Raw genomic sequence first — 27,349 nt, 5'->3', positions numbered from 1 at the left:
AGGTAAATAACCAAGGATATTGATCCATAAGGAGTCTACTTTAGACCTTTGCGGAGAAATCTCTTGCTATATTGGTAGCGATTACATGTTTATCTCATCAACACATTGTGGAGATATCATCATATGAACATATATATATATATATATATATGTATATATATATATATATATACAAGCTAAATATCACTCACAAGAGTTAAGCTGACCTAAGGATATAGTAGAATCCAGAGCCATATGATTGCAATGTGAACTTCATTCTACAGCCATTCCTGCACTCATTACTGTATAATAATGTTTATAATATTCACAAGCCAACAACAAAGCCATCATTCTAGAATTAGCAGCCAAGTCTGCTTCAAATCTCTTATAAACACATTGGCTATTGGAGTCAAAGATATACCTTGATCACGATTCTACCAGTTCATGGCCTAGCTGGAGTTAAAACAGCAACTATAGCCTCCAATACTGTTACATCACACATACCAAAGAGGATGTTTCAATGTGGTCACTCATTCTGCTAAAACAGCAACCAAGAGTCTATCAAATCACACACCCTTTGATCTCAGAAAAGAAAGAATACTCTGCAAATTGTAGTCTAAGACACATTATGTCAGGAAAATTAAAAAGGAAAAAAGATAGATAGGACCAAGATGATGCTAGCTAGAATATCTTTTGATTATAGGTCTACTAAACAAGGGCACTCCGAATGTTAAACACAAACATAATGATTGTTTATATGAGAGGAAATCTTAATTCAAATATTTACTTACAGAGTTTTTCTGTTCCTTTTGTTAAAAAGTTAGGTACAAAAGTATTCCACATTTGATTGTTAAAATTACATCCTGGATAACCTGCAAAAGAACAATTAATTAGTGATAATTAACAGTCAAAAAAAAAAAAAAAGAATTAAGTTAAAAGCAGTTGTTATAGAAACATTTTGTGAAGTTGGGTTTTAATCAGAACATTAGAATATTGATTGTAATAGAGACAAACATTAGCAGGGAAAGTCTTTGATCGTAAGTCTGTGCAATCAGAGTTCACTTGATGATAAAGAAAATACAAAGATACATAAAATATACAAATACTTACAAATATATTAACACATATACAACACAAATACATAAATAAAACAATTGTACACATAAATAAAACATACATGTAAAACATCCTACATACAAATAAGTTTTGTTATCCAACAAAGATTCATAGGAGTTGCTTTAAAGCAAAAATGTTCAAGAATTCACAAAATAAATGTGCAAGTGCATTACTCTAAATGCAAACAGTCTGCTTTATACTGTTACACACACACACACGCTTGGAATGAAAGTGCTAAGCAGTGATGTGTATAAACACAAACTTGTCACCAGTTCAAATATGCTTTGAGGCATATTCAAACCGTTATGAAAGCCATTCGGTGTATTTTGTCATGGAGAAAATTTTTCACTGTAGACAAATAGGTGTAAACACACCAAGTCAGTTCGCAGTAGACAGGAGGGAATGTTGCACATTGATTCGTTGTGCTTACGCCTATCTGTCTACAGAAATTTCCTCCATGACAAAATACAGTGAATGGCTTCCGTGTAGGTTTGAATATGCCTCAAACATATTTGAACCAATAACAACATTTTGTATATATATATATATATATATATATATATATATACTCTTTACTCTTTTACTTGTTTCAGTCATTTGACTGCGGCCATGCTGGAGCACCGCCTTTAGTCGAGCAAATTGACCCCAAGACTTATTCTTTGGAAGCCTAGTACTTATTCTATCGGTCTCTTTTGCCGAACCGCTAAGTTACGGGGACGTAAACACACCACCATCGGTTGTCAAGCAATGGTGGGGGGGGGGGGGGGACACAGACACGCAAACACACATACATATACATATATACATATATACGATGGGCTTCTTTCAGTTTCCGTCCACCAAATCCACTCACAAGGCCTTGGTCGGCCCGAGGCTATAGTAGAAGACACTTGCCCAAGGTGCCACGCAGTGGGACTGAACCCGGAACCATGTGGTTGGTAAGCAAGCTACTTACCACACAGCCATTCCTGCGCCTATATATATATATATATATATATATCAAAAAAAGGAGATTGGAAAAAATTTTTGGTAATATCCATTCACCATTACATGTGTTTCATTTACTAATAGGAGTAACAAAATTGTACATGGAAGAGAAACTTGTAAGACATCTTTTTGGAAATTCTTCAGTGAGAGAATCAAATAATACAAAATTTACACTTGTATGAAGCCTTTATACATACTAATCAGGAGTCCTACCGATAACTGGATAGGGAGAATAAAGAACAAAACTAGTAATTTAGAAAAGAGAGAGAATTAGAGATTGATGTAGTAAATGTACACAAATACACATGTCTATACACACACATACATACACAAATACATATATACACACATACACAAATACATATATACACACCTACACAAATACATATATACACACCTACACAAATACATATATACACACACCTACACAAATACATATATACACACACCTACACAAATACATATAAACACACACACAAATACACACACATACACATACACACACACACACACACACACACACACACACACACACATATATATATATATATATATATATATATATATAACAGAACAGAGATAAGAAAAGAAAGGAGAGAGCCAGGAAAAACTGTATGTGGGTAGCTGACACATTTCAGCCTCTGACTAACTGATAGTGTGAGAGGTGGTTTGTAACCTTTAAGCATTTAGATTATGTTAGCAAATGTAATACATATTTAATCACACTGCTTTTAATTAATCATGCATTTCGCCATAACTTTGAGATTTTGTTGATGTGATTGCATATTTTTAGGATATTGTAGGACAGGTGTTAGAGGCTGGATCTGGCTGCTTTGAACATAAAATAGAATATTTGGGCTGGATATGGAAGATTTAAATGCTAAAGGGTTAATGGCTACAGTGTGTCTGTCAGATTGCATGTATGTGCATGAATATGCATGTGAGCGGATCACTTATCTGCAATAGCTATAAGTTTATATATGCTCAGGAACTCAACCTGGAATTCTAAACTACACACACACACACACACACACACACATAACGGATACATATTAAAGACATCACAGGATTTACAAAACATATTACTTCATACACTAATTTACATTCAAAACCTGTGAAGCCTCATAAACAATAAAAGACATGCACATACATTCACGAAATGCAGGCAGGTGTCACATTGTATATGTTAGTATAAATTTATATATATATCTATGTTGAATGCAAATTTTTGACAAAAGCCAAGGACAATGCTAAGGAAATAACAATTAACCCATTAGCACCAATGGTCCTCTTTTTAGGACCAGAAGGATAATCCATCATATTTCTACAACACCTGTATTTTTGATATTCTGAGATATCTTGTTAGTCATCAAGACTGGAGTGTTTTTCAAATATTACACCTACTGTCCAATGTATATATGCAACACTGATGTCTCAGTTTTCAGAACAGTGTGAAAATCTTGAGGGAAAGGATACACTCAGTTTCATCTCTTATTCAATCAAAACTCTTTTGGTAAGTAGTACTTATATCCAACCCATATTTGATATAGTATAAATAATTGTTCTAACTGTCCTACAAAGTCAATAAAATCTTTGAAAGTAATTTTGCTCAAATATAGCATGATCTAAAAGTTTGGTCCTAATATAAGGACCATGGTCACTAGAACTCCATTTGTTCCGTTTTCTATGGATGTTGCATAACAGAGAAAATGATTTTCAGGGGCAAATTTTTTATGTTGTGAACATTTTCTATGTATATATTTTTTATTTGTTATTTTCTTTCATTATTATTCTTTTAGTTTTATTTTCAGATACTCCCCCGTGGCTTTCTGCCATTCAGTTCATGGTGCAGCAAATTATGCAGAAGAAAATAAGTCTCCTAGTGATGAAAACTTTATTGATATTGTTGAAATTCCTCTGCCAGTAAATGAAGTAACTGATTAAGAAGACTTTGATGATGAAATCTTAGATGATGAGAACAGAGATCTGACCTTTATCTTGCAGGATGTGCCAGGAAGTGTTGAACGTCATCGGTATGATAATGAAGAACTAACACAACCAAAAGGAAAAAGAAAGAAAAGCTCAGATTTCTCTTGGAAAAAGACTGAGCCTAATTTTTCAAAACTTGCATCACCAACTACTGATGGAGCAGATGATAGAATGAAATCAATGAAAGATAAAGTACTTGGTAAGAGCCCAGTTGAGATTTTTGACCTTTTCTTTGACAAGGATTTACTAAGTGAAATTTGCAGAGAATCTGTCACTTATTCCACACAGAAAAATGTACATGATTTTAGTCTGTCAACAAGCTGTCAGAGAAATTTCATTGGAATCCTACTTTGTTTTTTTCAGGATACCACAGACTACCAAGTGAATGGCATTATTGGAGTGTGTCTGAAGACCTTGAAACTCCAATCATTCGAAAAACAATGCCAAGAAACATTTTTCTAAGCATCAAAAGATTTCATCATTTCATTGATAATGAAAATGCAGAAAATTACAAAGATGATAAAGGATTCAAAATCATATTGCTAGCTGATGCTCTGAATCAGAAGTTCAAGCAGTTTGGAATATTCTCTAAGAGATGAACAGATAGTAAGATACTATGGAAGAAGCTCTCTAAAACAATTCATAAGAAGTAAGCCAATAAGATTTGGTTTCAAGCAGTGGGTGCTTTGTTGTGCCACTAGTGGCTATTGGTTTAGAATAAATTTATATCAAGGAAAGCAAAAAAATCCTACTTCCAATACCAAGAATGATGATAGTCTAGGTTCAAGAGTGGTTTTATCAATGACCAATAACCTAGAAAACCCCAACAATCATGAAATTTATGTTGATAACTTTTTCTCGTTATAACTTATTTGTACAAATGAAATCCTTAGGAATCAGAATCACAGGTACAGTATGTTCAAACAGAACATCCAGATGTCCTCTGAAGGATAACTCCCTGAAAAAGGAAAATTGTGAATCCTATGACTACAATTTGAAGAAAAGGAAGAACTCTTTATTTGAAATGGTATGACAGTAGTGTTTTCACAATTGCAAGTAAATCATCAATCTGCCACCCTTGTTGGAAATGCTAAAAGATGGTCAACCAGCCATAGGAATGAAATATATTTCCCTTAGCCATTTGTCACATGTGAGTATAACGTACAGGAGGTGGGGACCACTTAGACAGGCTTATCCAAAGGTATCACATCTGTTACATCTAAGAAGTGGTACTTTAGTCTATTCACAAATTTCCTTGATACTATAATAATTTTTTTATTGCCCACAAGGATGGTGGGGGGTTAAATACAGAGGGGACAGACAAAGTGATTAAGTTGATTACATCGACCCCAGTGCATAACTGGTACTTATTTAATCGACCCCCGAAAGGATGAAAGGCAAAGTCGACCTTGTCGGAATTTGAACTCAGAATGCAACAGCAGACAAAATACTGCTACACATTTCGCCCGCCGTGCTAATGATCCTGCCAGCTCACCACCCTTGATACTATAATGGTTAATTCTTGGATTGTACATTGTTTTACAAATAGAAATACTTTGACATTACTAGATTTAGAGGTCAGTTACACAAGCTTATTTGGAGTTATCCTCAGATTCTGATCCCAAAATTTCGGGACAGCCAAAGGTATTTTCTTCAAAAGTAATACCAGAAACTAGATTTTCTACTATTAGACATATTCTTGATAGAACAGAGGGAGGGAAACAAAAACAATGTGCCTTTTGCAAAAAAAAAGTTTCAAAACAATGTGTAAAATGTGATGTTGGTCTTCATGTGGGTGAACGATTCAAAATGGTATTCGAAGTAATCTGTATTTAGATTGTTCAGAAAAAAGTTTACTTTTTATTCTTTTCTTTCAAATAATATGCATTTCTTTTGAATTCATAAATAAATAAAACAATGCATTTTTATTTTCCTTTTTGAAATCAAGTATACTTTAAAAATCCTATTTTTTTAACAAAGGCACCCCATATGCCCATGGTCCTAAAAAAGGACCAGACTAAAAATGTATTTTTTTCTTAGTGTATTGTAATAAAAATTTCTTTATATATTTAGTATTTTTTATATATTTAAGATTTTGGTAATAAATTAAAGAAAAAAAATTTGGGCACTAATGGGTTAAAGTAGTCCCTAAAAATTTGCCTACCCTTATCTGCGTATGCATTAATTCTGAAGGCCTGTACTATTTTGTGTAGCATTGTGTCATCCCATTAAAAATGGAAGTGATTGCCAACATTTTTAAGTGGTACTTCTTCCACATGAAACCATTGGTAGCATTGTTAATCCAAAAACAATGAATATTTATCCACTAAACACAGTGCTGAGCTCTCATTCCCCACTGTTTAATATTATCATGCATGTGTGTGTGTGTGTGTGTGTGTGTGTGTGTGTGTGTGTGTGTGTGTATAATGTTGTAATAATGAAGTCAAACCAAATAATGCTATTTTGAGAGCATCTAATTCATACATTTCAGATCTGCTTAATATATAATAGGAAATACATTCCATTACGCAAGGCTTTTCTCAGTTAATACATTTAAAAATATAAACCAACTGATGGAACTTGTTCTGTGTGTGTGTGGTCAGGGCAGTAAGTTGTATAGTAAAGGAGAAGGGAATGGGAGAGGGAGGAGAAGAGAGATAGTAAAGATAGTTAGAAAGGAGAGAAAGAAAGGAGAGTATGTGAGAGAAGAGGAAAGAAAGCAAACAGTTTTGTTGGTATATGCATAGAAAGGGCAAGAGGGTTAAACACAACAAGGTAGAGAATTGAAAAGGTCAAGGAGAAGCTGAAGGAGAGTATGGGGGGGGGACTGAATCATATGTTAGGGTGTGGCTATGAATGTTAGTACAGAACAGAGGATGTAAGCATTTGGCCTTGAAGATACTGGTGTGTCAAAGCACCACGGACAGAAATACTAATAAATAACAACAACAGCAATAATAATAATAATAATAATCCTTTCTACTATGGACAAAAGGCCTGAAATTTTGGTCAGAGAGGATGAATCAATTACATGGTCCTCAGTGCTCAACTGGTACCTAATTTATCAACTACAAAAGGATGAAAGGCAAAGTCGACCTTGGTGGAATTTGAACTCAGAATGTAAAGATGGATGAAATGCTGATAGACATTTTGCCTGGCATGCTAACGATTCTGCCAACTTGCATTCTTGGAAAAGGGGGCCAGCAGCTGCTTCAGAGAACTGAACTCGGTATCATTTGAGATGATAATGATGATGATGGTGGGGAGAAGAGGAAGAAGAATAGAAGAGGAGGGATATAACAGAAAAGTGAAGAAAACACAGAATTAAGTAAATTGAAAATAAATCATAAATTGCAAGTGATAATGGTATTCATATGCGTACTTATTCACACAATATATATGCATACTACACATTTTTGTATGTGTGTAGATAGACACATACAAACACTCATAGAAAGACATACATATATATATATATATATATATATATATATATATATATATATATATATATATATATTTGACAGTTTGCCTAAAATGAAAAGAAAACACAATTTTCCATCCAAAAATAGAAGTATTTTAAAAAATCGAATACTATCAACCAGATTATGGCTTGGAGATAACCTTCTACTCAAAGTAACAGCCCTCAGCTTCTACCGTTGCCTCAAGATGGCTCCAGAACCTAGCACATGCATTCCTCACTGTGTCCCTGGGAAGATCTTTGAGCACTTCCTTGATCTTGGCCACCAGCTTGGCCTTGGCGTTGCAGGCAGTGAAGTTGGTGTCTGTCTCGACTGCACTCCACACATAGTAATCCATGAGATTACAATCATGGAAATTAGGAGACCGACATTGGGACTCTGGTAGAGTTGTAGAAATTCTCTGACAACCACTTCTGACCTCTTTCTGGATGTATGGCAAGGAGCCAAATCCTGCTGCCACACAGCAAACACATGGCTTCACAGTCTGTATCGCAGCTGTCCATGTTACATCTTACAGCGTTTACAGTATTCACAAAGTATTGAGCAGCACTCATGATGTCAGCCTTTTGATACCCAGTGCAAACCATCATGATAGGGGTAACTCTTTTCCAATATTCAGTTGGCTTCCAGTTCTCTGTGTCAATTCTCAAAGCAATAATGTAGGCCAGATGGAAGGGAGAGGAGAGGGTGCCTTCCTGAGAAGCCTTTGGTGTTAAGGGGTCCAAAGTGCATGAGGTCTCTTTGGTCACCTTATGGAGGAACTCCCCCCTACTGAAGAAGCATATTGTTGATTTAATCTCTTTGTTAATCATTGTGTTTGCTGTTAACATGTTTAACCTCACTGTCCCTCATCTGTGTATCGTCCTCTATGTTTTGTGTTCGGTCCTGGTGGTGGCCAATAAAGAAAGTATTACTATCATCATTATCACTATTATTATCATTATTATTACTTTTATTGTTATTACTATTATTTAGTGAGCTTCAGAACTGTTAGCATGCCGGGCAAAATGCTTAGCAGAATATCGTTCAAATTCCGCCAAGATCAACTTAGCCTTTCATTCTTTTAGGGTCAATAAAACAAATATCAGTTGTGTGCTGGTGTCAATGTAATTGATCTAATCCCTACCCTGAAATTGCTGGCCTTGCACCAAAATTTGAAACCATTATTATCTTTATTACTGAAGTGGTATGCTGGCAGAAACGTTAGCACACCGGGCGAAATGCTTAGTGGTATTTCGTCTGCCATTACGTTCTGAGTTCAAATTCCACCGAGGTCAACTTTGCTATTCATCCTTTCGGGGTCGGTAAATTAAGTACCAGTTACGCACTGGGGTCGATGTAATCGACTTAATCCCTTTGTCTGTCCTTGTTTGTCCCCTCAATGTTTAGCCCCTTGTGGGCAATATAGAAATAAGAAACATCAGCACATCAGACAAAATGCTTAACAGCATTTCATCAATTTTTACATTCTGAGTTCAAATTCCACCAACTTCGACTTTACCTTTCATCCTTTCAGGATGGATAAATTAAGTATCAGTTGAACACTGGGATTGATGAAATTGACTAGCCCCCTTCCCAGAAATTTCAAGCCTTTTGCCTACAGCAGAAAGAATTATTATTATTATTATTATTATTATAATATTAGTCTATTTGACAACACCAATATCCTCGAGGCCAAATGCTTATAGCCTCTGTTCACTACCAACATTCATAACCACACCCTAACATATGGTTCAATTCCTCCTTGTCCCCTCCCCCAACTTCTCCTTGACCTTTTCAATTCTCTACCTTGTATTTATCCTTCTTGCCCTTTGTATACACATACCAACACAACTGTCTGCTTTCTTTCTTCTTCTCTCACTCTCTTTTCTCTCCTCTCTCCCTCTCTATATATCCCTCTTTCTCTTCCCCTTGCTCACTCTCTCTACCTTCCTTCGTTCTGCCTCTCAACACATTTAGTAGCCAATTTAATGCGCTGACCACACATACGCACACACTCCCACATATACACAGAACAATTTCAGTCAGTTGGTTTATATTTTGAAATGTATTAACAGAGAAAAACCTTGCGTAATGGGATGTATTTCCTATTATATATTTAATGTATGAATTAAATGCTTTCAAAATATTATCTGGTTTGACTTCATTATTACAATTTATATGCCTTGAAGCCAGTGCAAACTAACATGTTGTGTCTCCACTAATGTGGATACTATAACAAGGATTTGGAGCAGTTTACTGTATTTGACTCAAGTCAAAAATCCTGGTTTCATGCATCATTTATAAGCAAAACATGAAATATATATATATACATAGGCAAAGGATTGGCACCATGGGTGAGTTCTATTATAGCCCCAGGCTGACCAAGTGGATTTGTTAGACAGAAACGGTTGCACGTGCGTGCATGTGTGTTTGAAAAATGAATAGAAATGGTGTTTCTGATCATTTTACCACTTTAATAATTAGATGTTCAACTCTATAATCATTAAAGTGGAAAAATTATCAGAAAAACCATTTCTATACATTTTTTCTTTCAAATCTTATAATAATTCTGCTTGTCATTCCATTACTTAGCCCATCGGTAACACTTTCACATGATTAGAGGAAAAACAGGAGAGAATATAATTGTAACGCTTTCACATGATTAGTTGAAGGGAAAGAGAGAAGGAAAAAGGAGAGAGAAGTGCCCATGATATGAGATAGGGGGAACATGATATTTATTATGTGGCTAAAAAAGTTAGTTGACGGTAGTGATGATATAGAGGAGGAGAGTTAAAAATATAATTTTAGCAGAGGGGTGATGTTCTGATGATGAAGTTAAAGAAAGGTAGAAAGAAAGAGAGAGATGATGGTGGTGGTGGTGGTGGTGGTGATTGGATAGTAAAGAGTGTATTTTTTTTATTGAACTACATTCTTTTATATCACCTATCACTTAATGCATGCACATAAGTGCAATTCTGTGAAATATTCACACTTATTTTACATGGCAGATATAAAGGTTGTGTCATATGTATGGGATTTTTTTTTTTTTTTTTGTATGGGGGAAATGGAAAAATAAGAATGAATATTTATTTTATGAGTGCTGTGTATTAAGTCTATAAAATTGTGCACAAAGCATATGAAGTGTATTTATAAAGTGCATTAAATAATCATTGTATTCCAACTTCTTTCATTTTACAATGAGTAGCAGATGAGTGATTATCTTTCCATGCAGACACAACACAGGCCACACTTTCAGGTTTTTTTTATAAAGTTTTCAGAAATAACCCAATAGGTTTACCATTAATTCCATGAAATATTCACAGGTTTTGCTCGTATATAATACTATACCAAGGATTTTCTATGTCTTATTCTACTATATATATATATATATATATATATATATATATATATATATATATATATATCGTGTATATGTGTGTGTGACAACACTGCTTGACAACTGGTGTTGGTTTGTTTACATTCCTGTAACAGGGTGATTCAGCAAAAGAGATCAACAGAATAAGTACCACGCTTTAAAAAAAAAGAAAAGAAAAGAAATACTGGGGTCTATTCGTTTGACTAAAATTCCACAAGTGCCCCAGAATAGCCACAGTCTGATACCTAAAACAAGAAAAAGACAAAAGACATATCTTAGTGCAGATGTGCTTGCTTATCTCTTTTTCATCATCATCATCATCGTTTAACGTCCGCTTTCCATGCTAGTATGGGTTGGACGATTTCACTGAAGACTGGTGAACCAGATGGCTACACCAGGCTCCAATCTGATTTGGCAGAGTTTCTACAGCTGGATGCCTTTCCTAACGCCAACCACTCCGAGAGTGTAGTGGGTGCTTTTACTTGCCACTGGCACGAAGGCCAGTCAGGAGGTACTGGCAACGGCCACGCTCGAAATGGTGTATTTTACGTGCCACCTGCACAGGAGCCAGTCCAGCGGTTTTTATTTATTTAATTTCTTCATCATAGCATGAAGCAAGGAGGGAAAATAATCTCCAATTTGTTGTTGAGTTTAATATTTGTGAAAGTCATTGAGATTGTCATCATTATTATTATCATCTTTATATTTTTGTCCCTGTTGGTAGATGAATAAGGAAAGCCTGATATGGCAAGAGGTTACACACTTCTCCCTATGGAAAGAAAGAGAGTGAAAATAAGGGGAGGAAAAGAGAGGACCCTGTTTTATTTGTTCTTTTTCTTTTGTTAGAAATTAAATTACAATGTAGCTTGCAATAATGCAAAGTTTTAAATTCAAAAAACAGCTGCCGTGGTAATGGTGATGATGATTATAGTTATGATGGAAACGATGGTAGCAACAACAGTGGCTGTAGAGGAAAGAGTGGTAAAAACGGTGGTGGTGGTGGTGGCAGTTTTGATGATGCTTGCAAATGGTGATGAAAACAACGATGGTGCATCGTGGTTGTGGTAATTATGGTGATAGGCCTTGGAGCAACATTCAAAGGACGAGAAGGAAGTTCAAACGATGTAATCAGCAAAACAATGAACTTAATGGAATCTGAATTTTTACTTGTTAGAAAAAGTGGGAAGAAAATGAAGAGATGAACTTCAGAAGAAAGAGATAGGGGGGGAGGTAAGAAGAGAAAAGCAAACATATGAGAGAGAGAGAGAGAGAGAGAGAGAGAGAGAGAGAGAGAGAGAGAGAGAAAGAGAGATAGAGAAAGAGAGATAGAGAAAGAGAGAGAGAGAGAGAGAGAGAGTGAGTGAGATGGAGAGAGAGAGTGAGAGATAGAGAGAGAGAGAGAGAGAGAATGAGATGGAGAGAGAGAGTGAGATGGAGAGAGAGTGAGAGATGGAGAGAGAGAGTGAGAGATGGAGAGAGAGAGTGAGAGATGGAGAGAGAGAGTGAGATGGAGAGAGAGAGTGAGATGGAGAGAGAGAGTGAGATGGAGAGAGAGAGTGAGATGGAGAGAGAGAGTGTGAGAGATGGAGAGAGTGAGTGTGAGAGATGGAGAGAGTGAGATGGAGAGAGAGAGTGAGATGGAGAGAGAGAGTGAGATGGAGAGATGGAGAGAGAGAGATGGAGAGAGAGAGAGAGAGATGGAGAGAGAAAGAGAGATGGAGAGAGAGAGAGAGAGAGATGGAGAGAGAGAGAGAGAGATGGAGAGAGAGAGAGATGGAGAGAGAGAGAGAGAGATGGAGAGAGAGTGAGATGGAGAGTGAGTGAGATGGAGAGAGAGAGAGAGATGGAGAGAGAGAGAGAGATGGAGAGAGAGATGGAGAGAGAGATGGAGAGAGAGAGAGAGAGTGAGATGGAAAGAGGGAGGAGGGGGAAAAATTGATTTTATTCAGAAACCGAAGCTAAAAGTCCTTTAAGAAGAGAACAGTGCATAAAGTACAGAAATATACAAAGAAGAAATGGGTTGACATGTGCACTGGAACATCCCAAAGCAAAAAAGATTATTTTCAGTTGTACAGAAAATTCCATATATATATATATTAGTGATAGAGGCAGTATTAATGCTGAGAGGTAATATTTATCCCCACTTAAAAGTGGATGTTCTGTTAGAACAAACTATACTGCAGTAGACACCATGAGAGAAACTCTGTGTTGGCTTTTAGTGCAAAGCGGTGCAAAACAAGCGTGCATTTTGCACCAAGAGCCAATATGAGAGTTTCTTTCAGGATATAGCTTGTTCTAACAGAACATCCACTTTTAAGCGGGGATAAATATTACAAAAATTTCGGTTCAGTGCAATTTCCTTTGGATGAAGGTCAATATTTAACACCAACAATTCCATACCCAATAACTAAGTCTCAGTGCATCGTTAGACAATGTCTTCCTAACCATTATTTTATAGGATAGTGTTTAGTTGGGTTAAACAAGGGTAAATATAAAAAGAAAGGCTTTCCAGCTTTGACCATCCACATTTTTTTTATATCATATGTTCTTCCTACTTGAAGATTATAGAGTATGAAGATTATAGACTGCTTTTTCCAGTAGATCATGTGATCATATAGAGACTTCCTTGCAAGTGTTTTTGTTTCATTTAATCAATTCAAAACAATATGACCCACGATTTAACCCTTTAGCATTCAAACTGGCCACATACAGTCAAAATATTCATCCCGCTTTATGTTTAAAGTAGCCAGGTCTGGCCTCTCACATCCATCCTACAATGTCATTCTGAAAACAATCAATCAATCATCAAAATCTTGAAGCTATGAGATAATGCATGATTAATTCAAAGCAATATGAATAAATAAGCTTTACATCCAACAGATTAATCTGAATACTAAAGAGTTAAGGCATTGATCATGAAATCTTTTTCTCAAACACAATGTAAGATTTTATCAGCCAATGTGCCCCTTTTTTGAGAAGATGAGATATGGATTAAGAGGAATTTGGTTGCTATATTTAGCAAGGTGAATGACTGCATAAAGCAGTGGTTCTCAACAGAGGTCCATATGGCCTTTGGGGATCCATATAAGATTTTGCTGTTAAAATTTATGTGCAATAAACTATTTATACATCTACAATACACAAAATATTTTAAGATTTTTGTATACAATTCCTAAAATTTAATCATGAAAATAGGAATTTTTAGACATTGAAAGGCTATGAGGGCTCACCTGACTAAAATAGGAATCAAAGGGGTCTACATGCAAAAAATGGTTGAGAACTACTGACATAGAGAATCCAACTTTCGGCTCATGTTGGCAAGTGATTCATTGTGTCTATTCTACACATCAGTTTACTTACTACTGATCTGCAGCAGAATTATGAAATAAGACAAAACTACAGTCCCAATCAGGCACGTGGCTAGGTGGTTAGGGTATTCGGCTCATGCCTGTAAGATTGTGAGTTCAATTCCTGGCAACGAGTTGTGTCCTTGAGCAACACACTTTATTTCATGTTACTCCAGTCCACTCAGCTGGCAAAAATAAGTAGTATTTCAAAAGGCCAGCCTGTATCATGCTGAATCTCCCTGAGAACTACATCATGGGTACATATATCTGTGGAGTGATCAGCCACTTGCATGTTAATTTCACAAGCAGGCTGTTCTGTTGATCAGATCAACTGGAAACATCATCATCATCATAACTGATGCAGTGCCATTAGTTAGGAATGACACAGAAATTAAAAGTATAGGTCCTAGTAAACCCTGATGGGCCATGAAATGAATAACTCATTTTAGGGACTGATAAGAGAGGAGATTGCATTATGAACAGAGAAATAATATCCAGACAAACTGTAAGGAAACAAAGATAAGCATTTTCAAAAACTTTTTCATTCTTTGGAACGTTTTCATATAAAATTTCCAACAAAGAGGATGAGACAATTTGTGAAAGTTGCTGCTATCTATGAAGTAGAACTATGATCGAAGATCATCACATTTTCTTTCTTTTACTTACTTATAATGCAGTTAAAAACTGTATTATCAAATATGTTCTTCCTTGTTCATGTTTAACCTCAAGTCAGCCTTAACCCAGCAATCCAATAATCAAAGACATTCAAACTGTGTGGTCTTTCCATTTATTTTATGGCAGAACATACACAAGGCTACATTACCAAATATGTTCATTTTTTTTTTAAGATGGTAGAGTATAATTTGAAGTAGATTTGGCAGTTATTTCTAGCAAGTCCAGAGACCATCATCGAGATTCTTATCATTGGCTTATTTGGGGGAGGATCAGAGAGAGATCACAAGATTCAAACTTTTAGAGAGAACAGGCTAACAGAGTGTAGTACAATTTTCATTATTGTTGTATCAGTCAAAGCAAAATCTAAGCAAATAAAACTGGAGAATAATTTCTAATTAAAACGTCAATATACAAAGATTCTGTTTTATGAGACTCACCAGAATACTATATTTTCTAATAAATGGCCAATTCTCTTTCAAAGAAATACAATACTGGGATACAACTCAAGTATGTGTATCACATGAACAAATATCAATACCAAACCATGTACACATGTACTCTGGTATATAAAATTGTTTTTTGTTGATTGTAAAATTTATGATAGTAATATAATTCAGGCCAGCAATGATCAACTAGACCTATGATCAAAAGGTGCTCCACCCATGACCATCCTGTTTTTTTTAGACAATGTACATAGGACCACATGCTCTAATATGTTTGTTTGTCTTTTTTCTCCACAGTATTAGGGCATGATTTGAGGGAGATATAGCTGCCAAGAGGGCTCTGATGTTGACTCAATGTCAGTGATAATATATGTGAAAAGTTTGGTAACAAAATCAAACTGATGACAATGATTTGTTGGGTAACTGATGCCCTTATTGTTAAACCCCAGGTCATCCACAATCAAGCAAACTTACAATCAAAAGCATTCCAAGAATAGCATAACTTGTTTCAGCCATGCTGGGGCACTGCCTTGAAGATTTTAGTCAAGTGAATCAACTCCAGTACTTAATTTTTCTTTTAAGCCTGGTACTTATTCTATTGGTCCCTTTTGCTAAACTGCTAAGTTATGGGGATGTAAACACAACACCAGATGTCAAGCAGTGTTGGAGGATAAATGCAGACACAAACATATGCACACACACACACATACATCTTTTTCTTCTGGACATTACATCATGTTGAACTGTTAATCCCTATACATTTTCTCTTGCTCGTTTTTTTTTTTTTTTCATTCTTTCTCCTTTCTTCTTCTCTCAATCCTTTCTGTTGAAGAGCATAGGCTCAAAACATCAAAGACTTCCATTCTTCCCAAGTGTCAAACTAATACACCTGCTTGTTGTTCCTTCTCCTGTCTTCGTCTTTTGTTTTCTGTAAATTTTATATATATATATATATATATATATATATATATATATATATATATATACAATGGGCTTCTTTCAGTTTCCATTTACCAAATCCACTCACAAGGCTTTTAATCAGTCCACGACTATAGCAGAAGACACTTGCCCAAGATGGGACTGAACTCAGAATCACGTGGTTTGGAAACTTCTTGCCACACAGCCACACTTGCACCTAGCATCTCTAGAACTACCATAACCATTTTATTGATGTGGGGTGGGGAGGTAGTCACATGGCATTTGAGGGAGATCTGGCTTTTCTTTCTACTAAGTCAAATAGTAAAATAGAGACTTCCTTGTTGATTAACTTGTAAAGAGCTATTTACTTGTGTTCTTTGAGAAATTTGGTTTAAATTAAAGCAAGAGAGAGAGAGAGATTGACATTTTCCAGTTAACAGTGAAAGAAGATAGGTTGTCAGGAAATACAATAAGCTAGTACAGATAACAAAAGTTAGAACTACAGGGAAGAGTTAGAATTCTTTTAAATTATCCATCTTTGGGGAAGTCAGGCTAATAGTTTGGAACAATGATAAAATAACAAAATCATTTGATACCAGAGTCGAGGAAAAGGAAAAAGAAGCAGTAATGTATTATACTAACTTGAAGGATCAAATTCTCAAATGCTAGAAACAAAGAAGTTAAGGTCAAGATCTTGCCAATTATCATAGGGGTCTAGGGCATTGTGATGAAAAATTTGAGAACAAGCCTTGAAATGCTGGGAGTAGATTGGGTTCAGAAAACCTGTTTATCTGATTTAATAAGTATTATTCAGAAAGTTCTTGATACAAGGTAGGGACAGATATGGCCATCATAACAGGACTATACCAGAAAGAAGGAAAACATGCTCTTCATTAAAGCCCATGGGTTGTGGTCTAATAGGAAATATAACTAAAACTGGTTACAACATCAATACTATGCAACAGCAAAATAATAATTTCCTTCATGTTCTACTTCTTTAGTACATTTAAAAACTATTCTCATATTTCAAAACTTTTACACGTGACAGCTAAATCCAATATAAATATGATATTTAACTTTATGAAAGAGAAAGAAAAAACATTAATCATCATCATCATTATTATTATTATTTAACATCAGTTTTCCATGCTGGCAATCCAGAAGACTGCACTGGGCTTCACAGTCTGTTTTGGCATGGTCTTTACAGTTGGATGCCCTTCTAACCACCTTACAGAGTGCTTTTTATGTGGCACCAGCAATGGCAAGGTCACCAAATAACTCATAAGACAAAAATCCTTTGAGGTGGTGGGGGGTATTGGTAAAGGTGGACTTGTGCCAGGTGATGAGTATGACAGAGGGACAGAAACAGCTGTCTTGCTGTAAAGGAGATACATGGCTACCCTAGTCAGAGAGAGAGAAGGAGAGAGACTGAGAGTGGAAGGGAGCGAGAGTGTGAGAGTGCAAAAGAAAGAGATCTTGGCAATATGCCAGGGCATACTCTCAAGGTACAAGATTTAATATACAAGATAATGCATTAAACTGATTCCTTCTGATTAGGTTACAATGCAGATTTTTGTAAAAGAGAGGGAAGCAAATATTCTCAAGTACCCTTTTAAAAAATTTCAAAGACATTGGAAAATGTAGGCTAAGATCAACAGTCAGGAGATGGAAAATTGAAAACCAGAATGCATCTAACTAACACTCAACTATTTCTACTAATTTCATTGCTCTTCAACCATTACTAAGAGCCATGTTTCCTTGTACTATTATATAAACTGTGTTGGTAATTGAAGCCCGTTGCCTTCTACCAATTTCACTGTCTTTTTGACTATAATTAGAAACCAAACTGTCTCTACTATTATATATATATATATATATATATATATATATATATATATATATTGGCCTCTATGATCTGAAAAATCTGATTTCTTTTATTCCTTATTCACAATGAGTGTTGATGTACAAGAGTCATCTTTTATCTTTTACTTGTTTCAATCATTAGATTGTGGCTATCATGGGGCACCACCATCATTTCATCGCTCTTTTTTGGAGATACACTTTTCTTTGTTATTTTTATTCTTTGCTCTTATTCTTACTTGATTATTGTTTGTTTTGTTGCTGGTGTTTCTATCATTATCAATTTATCATTACAGACTACCATACCGTTCATTTATAACTCCATTTTTTTTTTTTATCTTCTTCATCATCTTTTCTTCCAGTTCTCATTTGCTTCATTCTTCTTCTTATCCTCTTTCCCATGTTTAGTATTTTCCTAGTCTTGGTCTAGTGAGCTATTTCACCATTTTTAATTTTTTAATTTTTTTTTTTTAATTTATTTATTGTTCCCTCTTATATGAACAACATACAACACTTGACTGTCACACAGCATAAGGAGTACACTTTTTGATGCAAGTCTGATGAAATGCCACTCTAATGAAATCAACTGCAAATATTAAGTAACTTTCCACATGAAATCATTTACATGCAATGGTGTTAAAAAGAGTGTTATTGAAACAAATGTAACTAGCACTAAAGATGTGCTAAACTCATCTTCTTTGGATTATATATTACACTTCATAAGACCCACCAGTGGACTTTCAATCATCCTGGTATGTATATATATCCAGGCACATTATTATATTTGTATTAAGTTCACAATCGAACTGTATTTAAAAGAAAAATGTGGAGTTTGTTAAGCTCAAACTTATGATCAAAGATATGATTTAAGATATGATTTAATGTACAAGATAATGCATTAAACTGATTCCTTCTGATTAGGTTACAATGCAGATTTTTGAAAAAGAAAGGGAAGCAAATATTCTCAAGTACCCTTATGATCAAAGATATTCCAGCCATGGCCATGTCATCTATTTTCTTTTACAGACATAACTTTTTTTTTTTTACAGTGTCTTGAGATCGCCCTTCAGTACTTTGTTCCATGTCTTCCTGGGTCTCCCTCTTCCAAAGTTCCATCAACTTTGAGTGATTAGCACTTCTTTATGGAGCTGTCCTCATCCATCCACATCACATGACCAAACCAGCACAGTCTTCTCTCTTGCACACTGCATCTAATTTCTCCTATGCCTAACTTTTCTGCCAACACACTGGCACTCTGCCGCACATGTACACTTACATCACACATCCAACAAAGCATACTAGCTTCATTACTCTCTAGCCTTCACATATTCTCTGCATTTCAGGGATTGCTGTTAATATACATGCATCATACAATCTTCCTTTCACTTGGAGAGAGAGAGAGAGAGAGAGAGAGAGAGAGAGAGACCTTTGGTTACCAGAGGTAAAAGCTCTCTGAATTTTCTCCATCCTATTTTTATTCTAACTATTACACTTAGTATATAAATACACAGAACATCTCTTTCTTTATTTTAAGAAGCTATAGGGAAATGTTGAGAGATTTGGTTGCCATTTCTTGAAGGTCAAAGCTACCAAAGTGAGACATAGTATGTTTTCCAGACATATTCATCCTTATGAGGTGAATGAGTTCAAAACACTAGTGATGCACACCATACATTTAATACCAAGCGTTCAATCCAGAGAATATCTATTCATAAGCATCAGTTGTTTGACTCAAAAAAGAAAACCATATGGCATATTTATTGATTATGCTTCTCTGGTTTTCTAAAGGTATTGTCAATAATAAAGTTTCAGTTAAAAGACTTCTGTCAGCTTTCTGGGAGTTTTTTTTTATTGTCTTGTTGCATGATTAAATGAAGGACAATAGCAACTGGCTCAGAAATCTCCATAAAATGGAAAAATACATAAATAAATAAAAGAAAAAAACCAACAATATGGTTTCAAAGGCATACATGCACATGTAGTTCTTACAAAGAGAATGTAAATGAAAACCAGAAAACAACTCAAGGAGAAACTAATAAAAACAGTAAATGCAAGATCTAATTTAGTCCTATTTACATTTTACATTGCATTTTGCGATCAGCAGCGTCATTGGTTACCAGTTCCAGTGAACCAATCTCTAGTGCACTGCATTCATGATGGCACATGTGCCAAGAGAATGTCTGTACAACACAGGCAAAATAGATGCCACAAAGTAGTGTTTTGTTTGGGGTTTTTTTCAAATATTCTATGTTATTGATTTTGTAGATGTTCACACATCATCATCATTTAACACCTGCTTTCCATGCTGACATGGGTTAAATGGTTTGACAGGAGCTGGCCAACCAGACAGCTGCCCAGGGTCAATTTGTCTGTTTTCTATGGCTGGATGATTTCTATAGCTGGATGCCCTTCCTAATGCCAACTATCTTATAGAGTGTGTTGGGTGCCTTTTATGTGACACCAGCACAGGTGCTTTGACATAGCGCTGGCACAAGTGCTTTTTATGTGGTACCAGCATGAGTCTGTTTTACATGATGCTAGCACAAGTGTTTTTTTACACTGTGAAGGCATGGGCCATTATGTTTACACTTTTCAATAAAATATATATGCACATACTTAGGTGCAGGAGTGGTTGTGTGGTAAGAAGCTTGCTTCACAACCACATGGTCTCGGGTTCAGTTCCACTGGCATTATTAATAAAAAATATATACATTCATGTTTTGAGTTTTTTGTTAGCATCACCAAACCTATAGGTATTGGCATGTAAAAAGCACCCAACACACTTGGTATTAAAAAGGGCATATACAGCTGTAGAAACCATGCCACAACAGACAATTGGAGTCTGGACAGCTCCCAGCTGGCCGGTTCCATGTCAAACTGTCCAACCCATGACTGCATAGAAAGCAGACATATGGTGCTGATGATGGTGATGTGTGTGTGTGTGTAAAATTGCTTTTATACAAACTGTTCTATGCTGGTGCTGGTTATACATGATTTTGAAAGGTAGTCTTTTATAACCAGACACCATTCTGACTCAGTTACCTCTTATAGGAATAGAGTGCACCTGCTGTCAAAAGACTGGATACACCTGATGTAATACACTCAATTATTCATATATATATTTTAGTATGCATATTCATTCAAGCACACACACACACCCTCACAAAAGGGACTTGGATAAAAAAAATTTAAATGACTTCAACATTAGTTTTGACAGCATCCCAGATGTTTGATTGATCAATGCAGCTGACATTTTTACGGAAAATAATCTTTCCTGCTGAAAGGCAGAAGGCCTGATATTTTGCGTATGAAGATAAGTAAATTATATTGACACCAGCACTTGATCAGGGCTTATTTCATCAACCTTGAGAGGATGAAAGGCGAAGTCAACTGCAGTGAAATTTGAACTCAGTGTTTTTACACAAAATAATGAAAACTGATTTCTAAAAGAGGAAGTTACGGGATTTAGAGAGAAGCAATTAAGTAGATTCAGCTGGTTTATCTAGGAAATATATGCAAAAAAAAAACTTAACCACAAAGATGGTAACATTACCATGTAGATTTTACTAGCTTCATTTTTAACATATTATCCACATATTTTCTACTTAAATTTTTCAAGTGAGCTAACATACATACATACATACATAAAAAAAAATTTACTATTTATCATAAATTTTTTGTATAATTATAGTGATTTTAGATTTATGATTTTTATTTGTTTGTTTTGTAAGAGATGGGTGGGTCTGTGAATAGAGCATATGCAGTTAACTACTTCAGAAGAGAAAAGGCTATAAACATAGTATACTCTGTACATATTTTCTGTGTTGGTGAGAACTAGACTTACAGACACACAATAAAGTATTCAACATTTGAGGAAGTAGAGTGTGTTATATTCCTTATTTACTAACAAGCTAATTGTGAACAGATTCATACAGAATTGAAATGGAATTAATTCTGTAAAATAGTTATTATATATATATATATATATATAAACGTGGTGTTCATATGTCAGAGCAACAACGATCATCTAGTCATCCTGGGATTAAGATTGGGCTAAGTGGGTGTGTTGGTGATTGATCAAGCCAACCTGCACCTGGCATGTTCTCTTACAGTGTGAATAGGGAATGGTGGTGGTATTTGAAGACTTGACAGTGCTGGTTTTCCTGGTCTGTTTATGTTGCTCAGTGGCGGCTGCAACCCTGTTGGTTTCATAAGTCTGCATGCCTTTGCAGACAACTGATTGCCACTTACCTCTGTCCTCAGCTATGTGCTCCCATGTAACATGGCTGATGCAGAAAACTTTTAGGTAAAATAAACATCTGAGGTGTTTTATCCTACACAGAAACTACAGGAGCTACTCAGAGGTTTTGCAAGCTCTTCTATATTTATTGCAATGCTGGAAACTTTTCCATATCATCAGCAGGTATTTTAGGGTCAAAAGTGTTTGCCCCTTAGCCTGCATTGTTTGCTTGAGAGGGACAATGAAGATTGAACTAATCTTCACCTGTGGAAGGAGTCCACTTGCAGTCTCCAATCAACCATCACCACCTTGAGCCTGTTTTAGCTGCCATGCCTATCTCCTTAATGGCTTTTTGTTGTCAGGGTTCCAGACCCAACTTCTGTAGGAAATAGTGCACCAGTCTACCTGGAAAGCTATGGCTGTTGATTTCAATGGGAAGTGAAGCTGTAACCATCCTTGACAAGGACCTTGTCAACCAAGTCTTGATATTTGGTTTTCTTAACCTGATGGGAAAGATTGAGTCTGTCCTACCAGGACACTGTGATAATTGTTTTTATATTCCTGGAGAGCAGAAACGTATCTGGTCAGAGTGATGTTACCTTGAAAATATCTTTAAGGAGCTTTTTCTGGCCTTCCTGGAGGTATTTGCCCACTGGAGTTCGTGCGCGCGCATGTGTGTGTGTGTGTGTGTGTGTGTGTGTGTGTGTGTGTGTGTGTGTGTGTGTGTGTGTGTGTGTGTGTGTGTGTGTGTGTGTGTATGTATGTATGTATGTATATATATGACCGAGACCTTTGGAAATGTGCTGTGCGTGAGAAGACCCGGCAAGCCAAGTGAGATTGTTGCCAGTGCCCCTGGACTGGCTCTTATGCGGGTGGCACATAAGATGTACCATCCTGAGCGTGACCGTTGCCAGTACCGCCTGACTGGCCTTGTAGGGTTTTCGAGCGAGATCGTTGCCAGTGCCCCTGGACTGGCTCTTGTGCGGGTGGCACATAAAAACACCATTTCGAGCATGGCCGTTTTCATGCGGGTGACACGTAAAAGCACCCACTACACTCTCTGAGGGGTTGGCGTTAGGAAGGGCATCCAGCTGTAGAAACTCTGCCAAATTAGATTGGAGCCTGGTGTAGCCATCCGGTTGCACCAGTCCTCAGTCAAATCGTCCAACCCATGCTAGCATGGAAAGCGGACGTTAAACGATGATGATGATATATATATATATATATATATATATATATATATATATATATATATATATACCCAGAGACATGTAAATATGTACAAGCATATCTAAATGTATTTAGTTTTCCAATGAAATTAAGCCCATGAAAACCTTTCAGGCAACTTGGGATGAGATTTAAAGTGACCAATTTCATTGTTACTGAAAAATTCATCAGGATTCACTCACCCACTCCCTTTTAAACTGATACTGCTAGTAGCAGCTGAAGACTATTTTAACAAGCATGTGACTAGGTTCAAACTAGCTTACATAATAAATAGTATTATGTGTGTGCGTGAAGCATTTTTGTATCAGATACTTAAAACCAAAACTAAGGCGTTGTTACATAAAAGCGTTTGACTGTAACTCATCAATTTATGGTAGCACCAACTCAAACTTTTCTATTTGTAATAAGGCTAAGAATATACTTCTTGTATTGACTGAAAGCACACAACTGTTAACTATATTGGGCTACTTTTCAGCACCCTAACCTATTAAAATATGGAGTTTAAGTTGGTATTTGGAAAATTTCATTTTCTATTAGAAAATTAAAATAAGTTTAAAATTTAGCACGAGCATTTTCAAACTGATGGTTTTTGAATCAAAGAATAATATGGTACTGACTAATCAAAGATGGTATGAGCAGAGTTAAAATTCCTATATCTATATATATACACACACACATACACACACATTTGGTGATACAAACAGGAAAAATAGAACTCAAAATGAGTATCTGTATATTTTTAATATTTAGCAGAATAAACAGAGTAACTCAAGGGCTTAGATTTTTGTGCATAGGCATTTATCAAACTAGTTATAGATCAAAAGGCTGTGGATTTATATAACTGGTGAAAAATTGCATTTCCCCGGATTCTTCTGGAAAAAAATTATAAAAACAATTATAATGTTAAGTGGATAATTCATATGTTTCAAATAGTTTTCCCATTATGTTGTTCAATATGTAAAAACGTTGTACCTAGTGCAAACTTTGGACACATAAGATGTGTAGCAGTATCACAGGAAGGTTAAAAGAGAATACAGTCTTTGTGTATGGCAAATGTGCAGGTACAATACGAACTAAAAATGTGCAGACAACAGACTCCCTCAAATGCTCGGGGGGATCATTAGAAATAGTAGATAGCTTCTGTTACCTAGGAGACCAAGTTAGCAGTGGGGGAGGGAGTTCTGAAAGTGTAGTTGCCAGGATAAGAATGGGCTGAGTAAAGTTCAGAGAGCTTCTACTTTTGTTGGTAATTAAGGGCCTCTCTCTCTCAGAGCGAAAGGCAGATTGCATGATGCCCGTATATGGACAGTTATGTTACATGGCAGTGAAATGTGGGCTTTGACTACAGAGGACTTGCAAGCTAGCATGCTCTGCTGGATGGGTAGTGTTAATGTGCATGCATGAAAGAGTGTAAATGATTTAAGAGGAAAACTGGGTACAAGAGGCATCAGATGTTGTGTGCAAGAGAGAAGACTGCACTGGTCATGTGATGCATATGGATGAGGACAGTTGTGTAAAGGAGTGCTGAGCCCTAATAGGGGAGGGTACCTTTGGAAGGAGTAAACCCAGGAAGACATGGGACAAAGTGGTAAGAAGGATCTTCAGATGCTGGGCTTCACTGAGGAAATGACAAGGTACCAGGAGATGTAGAAATTTTCTGTATGCGTCAAGCAAAGTAAAATCGCTGTCTTCCGCACATACAGGCTTGTCCTTTCTGGTGCTGGTGCCACATAAAAAGCATCCATGCTGGTGCTGCATAAATACACCCATGCCAGTGGCATGTCGAAAGCATCCAGCACACTGTTAAGCAGTTCGCATAAGGAAGGGCATCCAGCCATAGAAACCATGCCACAACAGACAATTGGAGTTTGGACAGCTCCCAGCTGGCTGACTCCATGTCAAACTGTTCAACCCATGCTCGCATGGAAAGCAGATGTTAAACAACAATGATGATGATGATGATGATGATGATATATATATATATATATATATATATATATTGATCTTGCAAAGTGGAAGTACAATATTTTATTTGTATTCAACATCATCAGCAAGTCTGTTTTTAACTTGCTTCACATAATCGTCACTGGCATCTCTTGGCATGGAGAATTTGAATCAAATTCTCAACCTGCTTTACACATCACTGTCTTTTCCATATCCATTTTGAACCTTCTAAATCTAACTGACTAACTGACATCTCTTAAATTAGTTTACTTTTATTTTTCATCAATGGCACTCATTCAAAATTACATCAATAAACAACAAAAGCTCCCAAGAGATCCAGTTTTTCCTTAACCCTGCTTCTATCTTCATTCAGAAATTTCACTAAAAACTTGAATTCATTCCAAATTTTCTTCGGCTTCAGTCAGATCCCAGATGAAAGCAAGTAGACAATTACAAAATTAAATCTCCCAAAGCCAATGATATTTGATTATCACCAAATAAAAAAATTTAAAAATGGATGGAGAGAATGTTAATATTTGTGATGCTTACTAATTGCTATAATACTTTTTGTCAAATCTGTCTGCCTTGTAACTTCTGGTTTCATTCACAACCCTCACTCTCTCTCACTCTCTTTTTCTATGTATGTACACAGACACACACATATATTGGGTCATCCCATAAATAATGCAGTTTTTTCAATTGCATGAATTAAAAGTCGAAGGGGGATGGGATAAACTACCTGCATCAACTTGCTATAAAAGCAGGTAGCAATTTTACCTTGTCCTTATTCTTAGTACAAGTTTTGAAGAGTGCAGTTCGATCTTAAGTTAATTTTTCAAATCTAAAATGGAAGAGACAAAGGAACATATTCGGCATATTTTGCTTTACAAGTTCAATAAAAGCCACAATGAACAGAAAGTGCAAGGAATATTAATGCAGCATATGGGGATCAGACAATAAGCATAAGCCAGTGTCAACAGTGGTTCCAGAAATTTCAAGCCAGAAACTATAGCCTAGAAGATGAGCCTCATCTTGGAAGATCTGTAGAGCTTGACAAGGACATCCTGCAAACCATGGTGGAACAAAATCCCATCATAAATGTTGAGGAACTAGCAGAGAAGCTTGGATTTCATTATTCAATCATTCATTGACACCTGTGTACCATTGGAAAAGTCAGAAAATTGAGTCAATGGGTTCATCACAAACTTTCTGAGTCCAATTGCGCGCAGAGAGTGAATGTGTGCTCTTCTTTACTGTCACATCTCACGAATGAACCATTTTCGACCAAATAGTCACTGGTGATGAGAAATGGGTTCTCTATAAAAATATCAATTGCCAAAGACAGTGAGTAGGGAACAGAGAAACACCAGCACCTCAGGCTAAAGAAGGTCTTCACCTATGTAAGGTGTTGTTATCTGTTTGGTGGGATATGGAAGGTTTAGTGTACTTCGAACTTTTAAACCCAAACCAAATGATAACAAAGGAGATCTACTGCGAGCTGTTTGAGCGGTTTAAGTCAGAACTAGAAGGAAAACAACCATCTTTGGTTTCAAGACGAAAGGTGTTCTTCCATCAAGATAATGCTCGGCCACATACAGTGAGGATGACATTCCAAAGGCTGGAGCAGTTTGAATGGGAAATGATGCCCCACCCACCGTATTTGCTGGACATCTGATTATAATATATTCCACAGTCTTCAAAACCATTTGGACAGAAAAAATACAAATTCTGTAAACAAGGTCAGAACAGTACTGGACGAGTATTTTTCATCATGAACAAGTGAA

General features: G+C 36.1%; 1 protein-coding gene and 1 long non-coding RNA gene across 30 annotated transcripts in view; one reads left to right on the top strand and one right to left on the bottom strand.

Annotated features, from left to right (window-relative positions):
* The window catches only part of LOC106876966 (transmembrane and coiled-coil domains protein 1), a 307,482-nt gene that overhangs the window by 233,853 nt on the left and 46,280 nt on the right, over positions 1-27,349 (bottom strand). For all 29 annotated transcript variants that reach the window (XM_089340109.1, XM_089340122.1, XM_089340096.1 and 26 more), the window contains exon 2: positions 771-851. The gene's annotated coding sequence lies outside the window, so the exon portion shown is untranslated. The remainder of the gene's footprint in view (positions 1-770; positions 852-27,349) is intronic.
* LOC149131328 (uncharacterized) lies at positions 2,717-4,961 on the top strand. The gene is made up of 2 exons (XR_016238063.1): positions 2,717-4,270; positions 4,435-4,961. It is a non-coding gene; the product is annotated as an uncharacterized LOC149131328 (long non-coding RNA).

The sequence above is a fragment of the Octopus bimaculoides genome, chromosome 23 (assembly GCF_046866305.1).
Source record: "Octopus bimaculoides isolate indiv1 chromosome 23, ASM4686630v1, whole genome shotgun sequence".
Classification (NCBI taxonomy): domain Eukaryota; kingdom Metazoa; phylum Mollusca; class Cephalopoda; order Octopoda; family Octopodidae; genus Octopus; species Octopus bimaculoides.
This window is presented reverse-complemented; position numbering and strand designations above follow the sequence as displayed.